This window comes from Camelus ferus, chromosome 12, assembly GCF_009834535.1.
Source record: "Camelus ferus isolate YT-003-E chromosome 12, BCGSAC_Cfer_1.0, whole genome shotgun sequence".
NCBI lineage: Eukaryota > Metazoa > Chordata > Mammalia > Artiodactyla > Camelidae > Camelus > Camelus ferus.
Window position 1 is genome coordinate 44,056,662 of NC_045707.1, and position 15,735 is coordinate 44,072,396.

At 37.9% G+C, this 15,735-nt stretch overlaps 1 long non-coding RNA gene across 1 annotated transcript in view; it reads left to right on the plus strand.

The window, feature by feature from the left end:
* The window catches only part of LOC116667712, a 237,469-nt gene extending 223,833 nt beyond the window's left edge, over positions 1-13,636 (plus strand). The window contains exons 18-20 of the long non-coding RNA XR_004324713.1: positions 11,183-11,264; positions 12,615-12,761; positions 13,291-13,636. This is a non-coding gene — a long non-coding RNA (uncharacterized LOC116667712). The remainder of the gene's footprint in view (positions 1-11,182; positions 11,265-12,614; positions 12,762-13,290) is intronic.
* Positions 13,637-15,735: the final 2,099 nt, after the last annotated feature.

Sequence of the window (15,735 nt, forward strand, 5' to 3'; positions counted from 1 at the left end):
ACAGATTTAATGCAATCCCTATCCAATTACCCAGGACATATTTCACAGAACTAGAAACAAATCATAATAAAATTTATATGGAAACCACAAAAGACCTAGAATTGCCAAAGCATTACTGAAGAAAAAGGAAGGCTGGAGGAATAACTTTCCCAGACTTCAGACAATACTACAGAGCTACAGTAATCAAGACAGCATGGTATTGGTACAAAAACAGACATATAAACCAATGGAACAGAATGCAGAGCCCAGAAATGAACCCACAAACTCTTGGTTAACTAATCTTCGACAAAGGAGGCAAGAATATACAATAGAATAAAGACAGTCTCTTCAGCAAATAGTGTTGAGAAAACTGGACAGCAGCATGTAAATCAATAAAGCTAGAACACTCCCTTACATCATATACAAAAATAAACTCAAAATGGATCAAAGACTTAAACATAAGACAAAGTACAATAAACCTCCTAGAAGAAAATATAGGCAAAACATTATCTGACATACATCTCAAAAACGTTCTCATAGAACAGTCTACTCAAGCAATAGAAATAAAAGCAAGAATAAACAAATGGGACCTAATGAAACTTACAAGCTTCTGCACAGCAAAGGAAACCATAAGCAAAACAAAATGACCACCTACGGAATGGGAGAAAATTTTTGCAAATGAAACCGACAAAGGCTTGATCTCCAGAATATATAAGCAGCTCATACGACCTAATAACAAAAAAATAAACAACCCAATCCAAAAATGGTCAGAAGACCTAAACAAGCAATTCTCCAAGGAAGACATACAAATGATCAAAAAGCACATGAAAAAATGCTCAATATCACTAATTATCAGAGAAATGCAAATCAAAACTACAATGAGGTATCACCTCACACCAGTCAGAATGGCCATCATTCAAAACTCCGCAAATGACAAATGCTGGAGAGGCTGTGGAGAAAAGGGAACCCTCCTACACTGCTGGTGGGAATGCAGTTTGGTGTAGCCACTATGGAAAACAGTATGGAGATTCCTCAAAAGACTAGGAATACACTTACCATATGACCCACGAATCCCACTCTTGGGCATATATCCAGAAGGGACCCTACTTCAAAATGACACCTGCACCCCAATGTTCATAGCAGCACTATTTACAATAGCTAAGACATGGAAACAGCCTAAATGTCTATCAACAGATGACTGGATAAAGAAGGTGTGGTATATTTATACAATGGAATACTATTCAGCCATAAAAACCGACAACATAATGCCATTTGCAGCAACATGGATGTTCCTGGAGAATCATTCTAAATGAAGTAAGCCAGAAAGAGAAAGAAAAATACCATATGAGATCGCTCATATGTGGAATCTAAAAAAAAAATATAAAACATAAATACAAAACAGAAACAGACTCATAGACATAGAATACAAACTTGTGGTTGCCAGGGGGGTGGGAAGGGACAGACTGGGATTTCAAAATGTAGAATAGATAAACAAGATTGTACTATGTAGCACAGGGAAATATATACAGGATCTTGTGGTGGCTCACAGCGAAAGAGAATGTGACAATGAATGTACGTATGTTCATGCATAACTGAAAAATTGTGCTCTACACTGGAATTTGACACAACATTGTAAAATGACTATAACTCAATAGAAAATGTTTAAGGGGGGGGCAGTTAGGACCAGACATAATTTTTGCTAAATCAATTTTTCGCAGTGATGCGTGCAGCCCCTCTGAGGTCTGGAAGTGAAGGCTGCTTTTGCTCATCCATTTCCTTTTCTGCACAAGCATGTGCACATTGAGAACTGTACTCATGAATGCTAAGTGCCAAACATTGATTTCCATTTGGGGAAGGGAGTGGGAGACAGTGTTCAGTCAATGAGTTGTGGTCTCCATTGAGTTCCTAGCTGACTGGTATCACAGCCCCACTGTGCCATGACAATGGGACCCTTTGTTGACAGTCTTGGCATGAGCACTAAGGATTAACTGGGCACAGTGCCTCATCCACTCTCAGCTGCAGCTCTGCTCGGTTCAGAACACAACTAAGGTACGGGGGACAGCCCGGGGAAGGCTTCATTTGTCACTGCCCATGGCTCGCTACTGCTGGGGACAATCTGTTGTTTGAAAGTTGTACGCTGGGTTTTTTATTCAGGACATAAGCTACACATGGCTCTTCTCCCTTATGATGAAGGCAGCTAGTTCCATCATTCTCTTGCCAAGAGGTATTTCCAGTCCAGAGCATATACGGGAACATATTTTATTGGGTGACCCACAGCCAAGAAGTTAGTTTGTTATGCCTTGGCTTTCATTGTAAAGTGTGTGGGATGGAAACAAAACAAGTTTGTGGAAGATGATGGTAAAAGCATAGATGATCACAGAGTAAAATTTTGTAAGCCTAGGAATGCTTTCAGCTGGATTCTTAATGTTAAGATATGAAGCTCAGTGAATGTAGACTTTAAAGAGGCTTTTAAAGGTAGAGTAGACGTGTGTGTGTGCACGTACGTGGGAGGGGGTTATTTTGTTTCGTTGTTGTTTGTTTATTTTGCTTGTCCAGCACATTTTCATTCTTCTTCTTTATTCAAACACTCCAACGTAATTTTGGGAATCACTCACCGCCAGCTCCTCATACTCAGGCCCTTAATGCAAGGTGAGGCTGGTCCAGTTCCCCAGCTCCAAGGTTGAACATACGACTCAAGTGATCAGTTAGACCATTCAAACTACTTAGTAAGTGGTTAATGAGTAGGCTCTGGACTCAAACCAAGATAATCAGTCAAATTTAGAGTTTTGCCCGTACTCTTGAGAGAGTTTTATCATTTCACTAAGTTTGCTAAAGAAGGAGAATGTAAATCTGAACCACTGCTTGGGGTAATATGATCAAGAAAAAGGAAAAAGCAAAGGAAGGGGAGGGAGAAAAATTGGCTCCAGATGACATATTTTAAGCCTCTGGGTTCAGCCAGGCCTGAAGTTAGATCAACGCCTTGATTTTTTAATCATATAAACCAATAAATCCTTCCCCCTGTTATTTAAACTAGCTTGAGGATGCATCCCTGTCACTTGAAGCTGAAAGCTGTCTCACCAATTCCTAAGGTTCTGTATGTCGTCGTCATCCTACAGGCGGAAAGATAGAAGAAGCCCCTGGAGGTGGTATGTTTTCTTATAAGTTTCTGGGAAAAGAGACCAGTCACCCATTGCCTGGCTGCTCTGCTGTATTCCAGTAACACTGTTGGACAGATCTAGTTTTTTGTGATAATTCTTACCCAGTGGGTCCACTATAAATGACATCATTTCTCCAGGCATGAGTATGTCTTACAAATAGACCTTTCAGAAAAAAGTTTCTCCGTGGTGGGTGTATATGGTTATATGATCCTTTTCTGGTACTTTCTCTGTTGAACATCATTAAAACCAAACAAGAAACAAGAACAGCACGAAAGAAGTGGAAAAAATCATATTCAGGTCAGAAGAGAAAATGACACAACCTCAAGGGAAAAAAAATCATAAACTCATAAAGCATATCTGGTAAATATTGTGAAATATAAAAGATATATATAAGAAAGGAAGGTAACTGCCAAACCTCAGGCGGCAGAAAGATTTCCCTAAAAGTTATAGTTCTCTAAAGATCTGCTGAGCAATTAAAAAGAAGACAAAAGGCTGTCAAAATCCTGAAGGAAAGAGAGTAAGTTTTTTTTTTAATTCACATGTACAAACGTAATGTTTGAACATATGCATACACCCACGGTGACCAGATGGAGTAACTCGGGTTCCTGAAAGTCTTCAGGCAGCGCGGTCATCCCATCCACTTCACGCCAGTTCCAGGAGCGTGAGATAAAGTTCTGTATTATTTAACGTCACTATATTTGGGGGCCTATTGTGATACCAACCCAGATTTCTATCAGCCCACATAATATGGAAAAGTAACAGAGGAAAAAAAAATGGATCCAAAGTAAAATATTAGAAGATAAGTTAAGAATATGTTCCACTACAAAGAGGAAAAAAAAAAAGATGGAAAATACAAGAGAACAGATAATAGATACCAGCTATCCATCCATCCAGAAGGTCCAAAGTCTGAACACCAGGAGTCCCAGAGAAAGGATGAAAAATTTGCATAAAAGAAAATTAGTAAAGAAATAATATATGGAGTCCATTGATATAAAAGACAAAAAAAAACAGGCAGAATAAATCTTCCTGAGGTTAGACCTCAGGATGGTGGTTGTGTTGGCAGAATGATTAGAAGGGTGTGTGAGGAAGGCTTCTGGAGGGCTGGAAATCATTCCATTTCCCGTCCTTAATGCTGGTCACAAGGATATTTTCAGCTTGTGAAAAATAAGTGTACGCTTATGATTGTGCATTTCTCTCTAAATAGGTGAAACATAAATAAAAATTTTAAAATAAAACAAAATGAAGAAATACAAAAAAAAAAAAAAAAAATTCCAGCATTGAAAGAAGAGGAAGCGCTACTTTAACAGAGTTTTTCCGGAATCAAAAAAAGGTCCACAAGCAACACTGTATAATTTCTACAATTTCCAAACGCCAAAGATAAAGAGATGACTTCAAAAGTTACCAAAGAAAAATAAAGATAATCTATGAAAGGATAAAAAGGAGATCATCATCAAACATCTCACCATCAGGAATAAATGCTGGAAAACAATAAAATTGGGCCTTCCAAATTCTTGGCACATTTTATTGATTGTAGAATTTCATAACTAATCAAACTAATAATCAAAAGTGAGTAAAGTCAAGTCATTTTCAGATACATGAGGACCCTGTGAGTTCATCTCATTTCAAAGTACTTATTTAAGCAAAACAAAGGTTAATTGAAAGAAAATGAAGATGTAAGATATAAGAAATGGGGGAACCAAACCAAGAGTCCAATGATAAACATGGTCAGGATGACAACTGTACAACAGGCCAAAAAAAAAAAAAATTGGCCAACTATAGAGCAAAGTTATTGCCACCCAACAAGCGTGATTTCAGGAAGAAGAGAATGGATCTCAGAACGTAGTTGCAATGATTAAAAGCTGGACTGTATCAGTAACATATTTTTCTCAAGGCAAGAGAAAATCAAAAACTCAGAAAACAAACAAGAATAATATGTCCCCCAAATAAACTAAATTAGAATTTAATGAAGGGTAAGAATAAAAGAGTCTTTTGACCTTGGTTCTGAAAATATTGTATTTTTGAGTGGCAGAGAGAAACATGAAGAGATGGAATACGAGTTCCCATTGGCTCTGCAGTGAAACGTGTACATTGTCATAATAAAGTAAATGCTTTTAAAAAAGTGCTTTCATCATTTAGGGAGGCAGTAAAGACTCCATTATAATTAGAGAACAAAATGTAACTGCCATCATCCTTGATAATATAAAAGTAAAAGTACTTCTATATCCTACATCTGAAAAAAATTGGGAGAAAAGAAAGGTGACAAAAAGTAATGTTGGTGTTACCTTCATTTAAAACTTCACAACCATGAGGTATTTTTTAAAATTGTGCTGAGAAATATCTAAATGTATCAATGGCTATAAAACTATCAGAAGTTAGAACTGAGAGTGAAAATGTATTACTTGTCTTTTTATTAATCAAATTTATGACTTCTAATAAGTTATGAATGAAAGCATGTGTTAAGATAGTGGTCACTCAACACAATATCCAAAGGAAACTTGGGGAAAATCACAGAGATCTCTGTGTTCACAGTAGTAGTGCCTGGTATATAGAAGCCCTACACATTTTGTTTGTTTGTTTGTTAAGAGAATTGATAAATTCTTGCTCTTTGTCCTTTATTTTCCATCTTGGGTTGCTTTTTTTGACAGAGTTGGTGCCTGTATTGTTAACATTCAGTTGGATTTTTAGACTAATCTGAATATCACAGTGTACCACCTCAGGCAAATCCCTTATCAAGAAATCAAACAGAAGCCTTCTCAATTAAGATAAAGGGAAATCTCTGATAAATAGTTACCATGAAAATAAAAGGCCTAGTTATGCAATGGCCAGCTCTCAGATTTGACTTGTGAATTCCTCGTCAGGGAAAAAAAAATCCTGTAAAGGACAAGATGACGCCTCCTAATCCCCCATCTTTGTTCAGTCTGATCCGTGAGTTAGACGCACACATCACTGCACTTCTGAGTGGGTGGACATTCGATGCTTACCTACTTCTTCCTTCCAGATAAATCCATCTCCCCTGACATCATTTTTTGCCCCTCTTACCAGTTGTGGGTATAAAGTTTGATTATCCAATAATAAATTCTAGTTTAGTCTCCCCATGTTTATTAGACATCCCAAAGCTGTTCATGAATCTAGCCCTTGTAACTTAATTTTTTTCAAACCTCAGAGAATGCTTTATGAACAACTCACACAACACTGCTGAGACTAGTAGAATAATATTCTCTCTATAACATTTTTCTCTTTCGGAAGACACTTCTCTTTTCACATGTGACAAGAACTTACTATTTTTCCAGAACTCTCATTATTGACCTCTTTCTCCATATAATGGGCTGTTATCAACCTGATTCTAAAGGGTAAATTCTGCCAAGAGACAGCCTTTTCTTTGAAATGACAACTTTTAAAATGGAAAATAAGAGAGCAACTGGTTTGAAACAATTAAGGAGTTGGGTTTTCTTCAGAAGGACGACATTATCAGTGACAGAACTAGCTGTCTGTTATTTTTTTGTCTTCAATTAGATCGTGAACTATTTCAGCGGGAACCCCTGGAATTCTGTTCCTATTAGCTGGTTGGGGTTGGGAAACTGGTATAGAGCCTCTTGCTGTGTAAATCCTTTTGTATTTTAATGGCTATTGCTTTGGATAATATTAATCAGAGAGAGTAGTGTTAAACAGATATTTGTCTGGGCCCATCTTGTCCCCATTTGGATGGCATGGCCCAGCCTCTGGCAAGCCTCTAGAGTTGCCATTTCCCAGGGATTTGTTTGTGGAGGGGCCAGTTTACCTCAGGGCCTGTGTGGCCAGCATTGAGGGCAATAAATGACAGGCGTGTCATAGCCTGTCAGCTTTTGCAATTAAGTAACGTTAACTGGCACGACTGCGGAAAGGGGTGGTTCAGAATCATAAAACGTTAGCAGTGCCAGGGACCAGCCAATGCTGTTATTTTCTACATGAGAGAACCGAGTTCAGGATTTAACGGGTTTGTTCAAGGTCACACAGGTACTTTATCAGGGCTTCATGGTGTTGTGATTTCTTTATCCTCCACCTGCTCACCACATGCAGCTGCTAGAATGATCCTGTGCCAACGCTGTTGTATTACATCACTCCCCTGCTTGGAAACCTTTTGTGGTCCCCTATTGTTTCTAGTATCAGAGCTGTGAGGGGAGAGCAGCTGGCAGGAGCCCAGCGCTCCGTCAGGGGCCAGGCGCCCACAGTGACAAATGAATGGTCAGCTCCAGCAGCCGCTACAGAAGTCACGTGACAGAGAGGCAGAAAACGGGGGTTCAGCTCCCAACTGCATCCCTATGACAGATGGTCTCCATCTGGGAAAAGCCCACCCAATAATCCAGACCTTGATTTTCTCATCTGCAAAATGAGCGAGTGAAATTAGATGTCAGCGGTCCCCTCAAATGTGAAGAGTCCTCGACACAGAGTTTCCATCAAAGCTTCAGAGTTCAGAGTTAACCTGAGCACATGTCTTTTCCTCTGAGTACCTACTGGTCTCCCTTCCTTCCTGTACAGAATGAAAAGGTGGTATTTTTCCAGTCGGAACCCTGTAATTTTCCACTTCTGAAGGACAGAAGAACTAGGGGGATAATTGAAATCCAACATTATCCTCTTTTGAATGAACCTATTTCCCGTGACCCTCGTCCACTCTGGCTCGCACTGACTTTATTTTCCAGTTTGGTTTCTCCCAGGCTCTTCTCTCATCCACAAGTTTCCTCCTTCTCATAAACTGGTTCTTTACCACTCCCATCTTTCCATTTCTCTTTCATCTTTTCCCTCTTCTCCTTCCCTCTTCTTACATTTTTTCTCTCTTTCTTCTTTCAGTTTTCCTATTCTGATGACAAACATCACTACCTCCCCACTGAGGACAGGGATTATTGTATATTCTGGGGAAGCTATCGGTCAACCAGAAGCTTTTTCTTCCACTTCTAACCCAGTCTCGATTGTTGTGGTGCAGAATAGGGATTCCTGAAGGGCTGGAGAAAGGTAGTTTTTCCCAGGGCAGAGAAATAAGATTGCTGGCAGGAAATGACCACAGCCTTTGCTTTCTAACTTAACAGAATCCTTAGCCAAACTGGTTTATTCATCCAAAGAGAATGATTAGTGCAACTTTGCAGCAAAATATTCCACTGAAATACTCTGCAAACTTGCAAGCAATCCCATTTCTTGAAAGAAAGGATTGATCTTGCTCTATGTTAAGAAAAGTTATCAGCCAAAGTTTAAGGCAGGTCTGAATGCTCTGAACTCTGCAGAGGTTATCAATCACCGGAAGGCTACGGCTGTAGGTTCCCTGAGTCCTCCCGTCTCCCTCTGACTCTTAGCAAGTAGCTTTTCTCTGTGGTGAGAGATGTAAAAGGAGAGGGAGTGGAGGAGCAGAATACAAAGGCAGAAAGGGGGAAAAATGTCAATAGAGTGGGAGATAATGGAAAGTGGCAAAAAAGTGAAAAACTTAAGGGAGATATTATTCTACTGATTACAAAAGGTTTTTTCTAACGTCTGTGCTGAAAATACGGGATTCATTGCATGCCAGTCAGTGCCATTCCCAAGGCTCTGCTTTCATTGAATGCAATTTCTTTTCTTCTGGCTCTACATGTGCAGTGGTACTGGTTCTGGTTTAGGATATTTCATCCATCTGTGACCTTTCCTTCCTGACACCATGCTTACAGGCAAGCGTTCATGCCAGTTAACCTTCTCTGTTTTCCCCGGGTGACCTTATGTATTTCCAACAGGAAAAATACAAAATCGCCAATTTGTTTTTTCATTACCCAGAGGATAAACACAAAGTGGGGAAGCCTTTTATCTTGCTGTACTGGCAAACCTCCTCATTACTCAGCCTCGAACAAACATTTGCTAAGAGTTAATAAATCCAGCGTGTGGCTCTCTTTGTGCAGGGAATGGCCTACCATCCAAGGCAATCTCTCATTAAGGAAAAAAAATAGAAAGAGAACATACTCATATTTTATTCATGGCCTCAGAATCCCAGGGAAAAAATTCAAAAATTTATAGACACAGAGAAAACCCAAACAAAAAGGCTCACATTTTCTTATTTCAAATGACACCTTCCGACTCTCAGACCCTTGGAGGAGAGACCAATTCACATACACAATGGTCCCAACATCACTGCCATTTCAGCCTGCCGGGCTGATTACTAAAATTGAGCCCAGTGACATTTCACCACATCCCACAGTTAAGAGGGACTGAGGTTTATTAAATCATGGTCCTGAATAAGACCAATGGGCAATGCATTTTATCGTTGTCAATCACCAATATCCTCCCAAGACTGGTTAGACTTCCTTTTCCAGCTTTCCTTTGCAGAGGTGTCCAGGCAGAATCCACACTAAAGGCATAACCATAGCGATGGCAGCAGGTTTTAATTTAGCAGTGATTCCTATTCCTGCTAGCCTAGAGAGGCTCTGGTGATTTATTGGACGTGAAAAGAACTCTCATCCATTATAGTTTGTCTTAACTTAATCAAAGGTATCTTCTCCCTTCGGAATGTCTCACCTACAAACTCCGAGGTCACCATGATAAATGTGCCCGCTTGACTTCGTTCTCTGATTACTGTGAATGAAGCATCACAAGCAACTTCATACATTCTGTTAACACTGCTGCTTCAGCACTGAGATGGCTGGAGTTACGTTGTGTAGAACTAGCTAGGTGGGGAGCCGGAAGGTGACTGCGCTGGGGTTTTGATTGAGTAATGTAATTGATGATTGGGAGCAGAAGTCACAGGGATTTCTCTGTTGTTTATAAGATTAGGATCACAAAGCAGTTCCTTTGTTTGTTAAGGGAGATCTTTCCATCCCGCTACCAACAGCAATGCACATTTCCCTCACCCTCCACCCAACACACACACACACATACACACATGCACTACAGACAGCCACACTTTCTGCAGAAAGCATGAAAGATTTAGAACAGTCTTTAATCTAAGTGCTCCTTGAACTTACTGGCTGATACCAAGAGGACAAAGTTGCTTCTGAACAAATAAGTACCCGAGGGAAATAACAGATAAATTTAAAAGTTTTGTGTAAGTAAAAAATTATGGCCCAAAGAAAACAGAATCATGAAATAACCAAGCATTTATCTGTATGACAGAAGCACTTTGGTTTTGTTTTTTAAGTGACTTATGGTAAGTGTTTAAGATTGATCTCTAGACGTTGCCTGCAATGTCCTTTTAATAGACAATCATTTGAAACTGATCGTCATGAACTTAAAATTATTCATCGACTAATTCACCTAAATTCTCTTCTTGGTAGATTCAGAGGTCCTCCAAGTAGGTGGCTGTTATATGCATCTTTGCAACCCCAGCAATTAGGCCAGTGCTTGACCTGCTCGGGTATTCACAAAATGCAAATGTTCAACTGAATTTTTCATGTTTAGGATGAGAACTTTCTCAATTTTTGGTGTCTTAGTATATGTGATCATAAGTCCCAGGATAAATATGAACTGATAGTCTCCAGTTGACTGCTTCACTTTTAAATCATAACCTTGTTAAAGAAGAAACTTTTTCTGAATCCCACTGGCCAAGAACTGCCCCCTGACCTGGTCATCTTATAGCATTTGGGACAGTCCAGAAAGACAATATCTATTTCCCTGCTGATGTGTGTAGTAAGCATAGTTTATTCTATTAAATACATCAGAATAGAGTGTCTCTGTAGAACACTATTAAGAAGAAAGCCTGGATCTACATACATACAGACAACTGATTTTTGCCAAAAGTGCAAAGAAAATCCAATGTAGAGCGGAGATTTTTTAACAAATAGTGCTTAAAAAAAAAAAAAAAAAGAAGAAGAAGAAGAAGAAGGGGGAAAAAGAAAAGCCTGCAAAGAAAGTAGAGGTCACTGTATGCTAAATTGAGAGTTTAGATCAGGGATGGAAAATTCGGCAGGTAAATCTGCTTAGAGCCCATTTTCATACAGTACACTGAGCTAAGAGTGGTTTTGATATTTTCAGAGGGATGTAAAACAGTAAAGAATATGTAATAGAGAATCTGTGTGATCCACAAACCTGAAATATTCACAGAATATTTAAAATATTTACAGGAAGTTTGCTGACCCCTCGTTTAGATGATATTAGACAGCCAATCTGCAGCACCTCCTCCAGCAGTGTGTACATTCTTTAAAGGTAAGGACTATAGTGACAGATTCTTAATTCTTTTGAGACAACCATAATTTCATGTAATTTTATCATTTCTGGAATAGGTATTTGTTCCCTTCTTATTTTGTTAGGAGAAGTTGGCAGAGTATAGAATTTTGGATTGTCAGCTTAAAGATGTTGTGAAAGCCATCTATATTTTTGTCTTGTTCCATATCATATTTTCTGTTTGTCTCTTATGCTCTGAAATTTTACTTGGATCTATATAGGAGTAGATTTATTTTTATTTTCTGCAACAGCTTCCTAATCACTGTTTCTTTAATCACTTTAAATTTTACTGGAGTATGGTTGATTTACAATATTGTGTTGGTTTTAAGTGTACAGCAAAGTGATTTAGTTATATATATATATTTTTCAGATTCCTTTCTATTATAGGTTATTAAAAGATACTGAAAATAGTTCCCTGTGCTATAAAGCAAATCCTTGTTGTTTATCTATTTTATATATAGTAGAGTATATCTGTTAATCTCAAACTCCTAATTTATCCCCCCACCTCCACTCATTTCCCCTTTGGCAACCATAGATTGTTTTCTATGCCTGTGAGTCTGTCTGTTTTGTAAATAAATTCATTTGTATTATTTTTAGATTTGATGTAGACATAATATTATATAATATTTGTCTTTGAGTTACTTCATTTAGTATGATATTCTCTAGGTCCATCTATGTGGCTGCACATGGCATTAATTCACTCATTTTATGGCTGAGTAATATTCCATTGTGTATATATACACATACATATACCACATCTTCTTTATCCATTCATATGTTGATGGGCACTTAGGTTGCTTCCATGTCTTGGCTATTATAAATATTGCTGCTATAAACATTGGGAAAACATTTGGTATCTTTTCAAATGAAAGTTTTCATCTTATCCAGATACATGTGCAGGAGTGGGATTGCTGGATCATATATAATTACTTTAATTTTTAAATTTTTAAAGCAAAATGTTCAGACATCATTTCTTTGAAATCACCTCCTCACGTCTCTCACTTCTTAAAACTCTTATGAGAGGGATTGGAATATTTCATTCTTGCTTTTACATCTTTCAATGCTCTTTAAAATTTTCTACTTCTTCATCTCTTTATTTTGTATTCGGGATAATTTCTCCAAATCAATCTTTCGGTGCACTGATTCTCTTTTCATCTATATTTAATCTGTTTAATTTGCCACTCATATTTCATTACAGAAACTCAATCCGGTTCTTTTTCAAATCTTCTTATATTTCATAAGGTCCTATTATTGATTCTGTTACTTCCTTTATCTCTTAAAATATTTTAGCATTTTATTTTATTGTCTCAGATTGCATTCTTCTATTTGTAGTAGTCTGCTGGAGCTCTCTGTGGGGACAACTGTAAGGCTTAATGAGAACAAGCATGGGAGCAGGAAGAACATGGAGGGCGACCTGGCACCAACTTGACATTCATGGAGTAAAACATGATTAAAACAAAGGGATAAGAAGCTAGAAAGGTAAACTGGAATATGATTTAAAAGAACATTTTCTTAAGTTAAAAAAATTAGAGTTTATAATGCAAGTAATGGGGAGCCACAGAAGTTATGCAGGGAGGTGATGAGGTGAAAAAAGAATGCTTTAGGGATCAGTGAATATCAGAATTTTAAGAAATTTTGGCATTTTTTTCTAACACAAGTGCTTTAATACAGGGAAGGAAATAGAATTTTTGAGATAACTTACTTTGCTCAAGAGCATAGAGCTAAAGAAAAGCACTGTATAGAAGCAAGATTATAAATAAAATTAGAGGCAGCAAGAGGATTGACTGGAAGACTTAAAATAGCCAACACAATATTGAAGAAGGACAAAGTTGAAGGACTGACAATATTTGTATTTAATCAAGACAGCGTGGTTTTGGTGAAAGAATAGACAAATAGATCAATGGAATAGAGCAAAGTGCCCAGAAATAGAAATAGTATTTATTAATTAGTAATTAATAAATAATAGACATCTATTATTATAGATAACATTAGCTCCTTTGTTTGACAGAGGAGCAAAGGCAATACAATGGAGCAAAGATAGTGTCTTCAACAAATATGTCGGGACAATTGGACATCCACATGCAAAACAAAATGCATCCAGACAGAGACCTTACACACTTCATCAAAATTAACTTGAAATAGAACACAGATCTAAATGTAAAATGCAAGCCTATAAAACTCCTAGAGAACAATGTAGAAGAAAACCTAGATGACCTTGGATTTGCTGATGCCTTTGTTGATAGCACATCAAAGACATGATCCATGAACGAAAGAATTGGTGAGCCTGACTTTATTAAAATTTAAAAATTCTGCTCTGTGCTAGATAATGCCAAGAGAATGAGAAAAACTACAAAGGAGAGGAAAATATTTGCAAAAGACACATTTGATAAAGGACTGTTATCCAAAATGTACAAATAACTCTTATAACGCAACAGTGAGAAAACAAACAACCTGATTAAAAAATGGGCCAAAGATCTTAACAGGTACTGACACCAAAGAGGATATACAGATGGCAAATAAGCATATGAAAAATGTTCCACATCATATGTCATCAAGGAAATGCAAATTAAAACAACAATGAGATTCCAATGCACACTAAAATCTGGAACACTGACAACACCAAGTGCTGGTGAGGATACAGAACAACAGCAGTTCCCATACATCGCTGGTGGGAATGCAAAGTGGTACAGCCACTGTGGAAGACAGTTCAGTCGCTTCTTACAAAGATAAACACACTCTTATCATACAATCCAGCAGTCATACTTCTTGGTATTTGCCCGAACCTGAAAATTTATATTCACACAAAAACCTGTACATGGATGTTAAAAGGAGCTTTATTCATATTTGCCAAAATTTGGAAGCCATCAAGATGCCTTTCAGTAGGTGTGAGGAGAAGTAGGTGTGGTACATCCAGACAGGGGAACCTTATTCACTGATAAAAAGAAATGAGCCATAAAGCCATGAAAAGACATGGAGAAGACTTAAATGGATATGACTAAGAGAAAGAAGCCAAACTGAAAAGGCTACATACTGTGTGACTCCAGCCATACGACATCCTGGAAAAGTCAAAGCGACGGGCACAGTAAACAGGTCAGTGGTTGCTGGATGAGGGTGGGGAGAGCACAGAGTGAAAACACCGGTCTTATAATGGTGGATACATGTCATTGTGCATTTGTCCAAACCGTAGAATGTAACCACTAAGAGTGAACCCTAAGGTAAACTATGGAGTTTGGGTGATTATGACATGTGAATGGAGGTTTATCCTTGGTGAAAAAATGTACACTTCTGGTGAGTGATGTTTGTCATGGAGAAAGTGAAGCATGTGCGCAGGCAGGGGATATATGGGAAATCTCTGCACCTTCTTCTTGATTTTGTTGTAAACCTATAATCACTCTCAAAAAATAAAGCCTTAAAAAAAAAGAAGATTGATTGGGAAGCTGGAGTAATTCAGGTGTGAAATGAAGAGATCTTGTTTTAGATTACTGATACTGGGAATAGCAAAAAATGTATAAACGAATTATCTACAGGACTCCTGAAGGAATGTGTGTAGATGCTGGGGATAGTGCAACAAATGGAAATGGAAAGGTAAATCCAAAGCGGAAGCTGAGACGATTGTGGGTCCACTAACATTACTGTGGACATAAAAATGTTAAAGAAATGGGGAGATTTTCTAACATAAATAATGGCAGAGAGAATCAAAGCCTCTTGGCACATGGTAGGCATTCCACACATTATTATATTATTATTACATTATTATACAATATTATTATTATTATTATTATTATTTTTTTTTTTTTTTTTTACTGCATGGAGAGAAAAGTGGTTTAGTGGGAAGAACTTGGGCTTTGGAGCAAAAAGAATGTATAGGATGTTGAGTACGTCACAGCCTCTTTCTGTCTCAGCTTCACCTTCCTACCTCCTTGGAGAAGTTTATGGATCAAATATGACAAAGAGATATGAAGAATTTTGTAAATACAAAGTATTATTATTCAAATGAGATAGCATTTTTTTCTGGCCATAATATATCATATATGATATATTAATTATGTTATTGTTACATATTATACATTTACATACTATATATAACATATAGTGGAGTTCAATGTCATTGTCATCCAGGCATGCATTTTGGAGTAAGAGGCAGGGTTCCAGGCTCAGCTTAGCCCCCACGAACTCTGTGACATTGGGCAATTTCTTGTTTTCTCCTGAATCTGTGTTTCTGAATCTTTAAAACATGCATGTACAGGGTTGTTGGATGGATGGCGTTGGAATAACGTGTGTAAAGCCAGGACGAGGCACCCAGCTGGGCCTGTGTCAGTTGTTATAATCACCACTTGATATTAAAGAACAGGGGTGTGCTGTGTGGCTGCAATTCCCTTCTTACAGTTGTGTAAACCTTCTGTCCCATTAAGGCAAAATTCGGCCTGAAATCTAAGAACTGGGAGATCTGAAA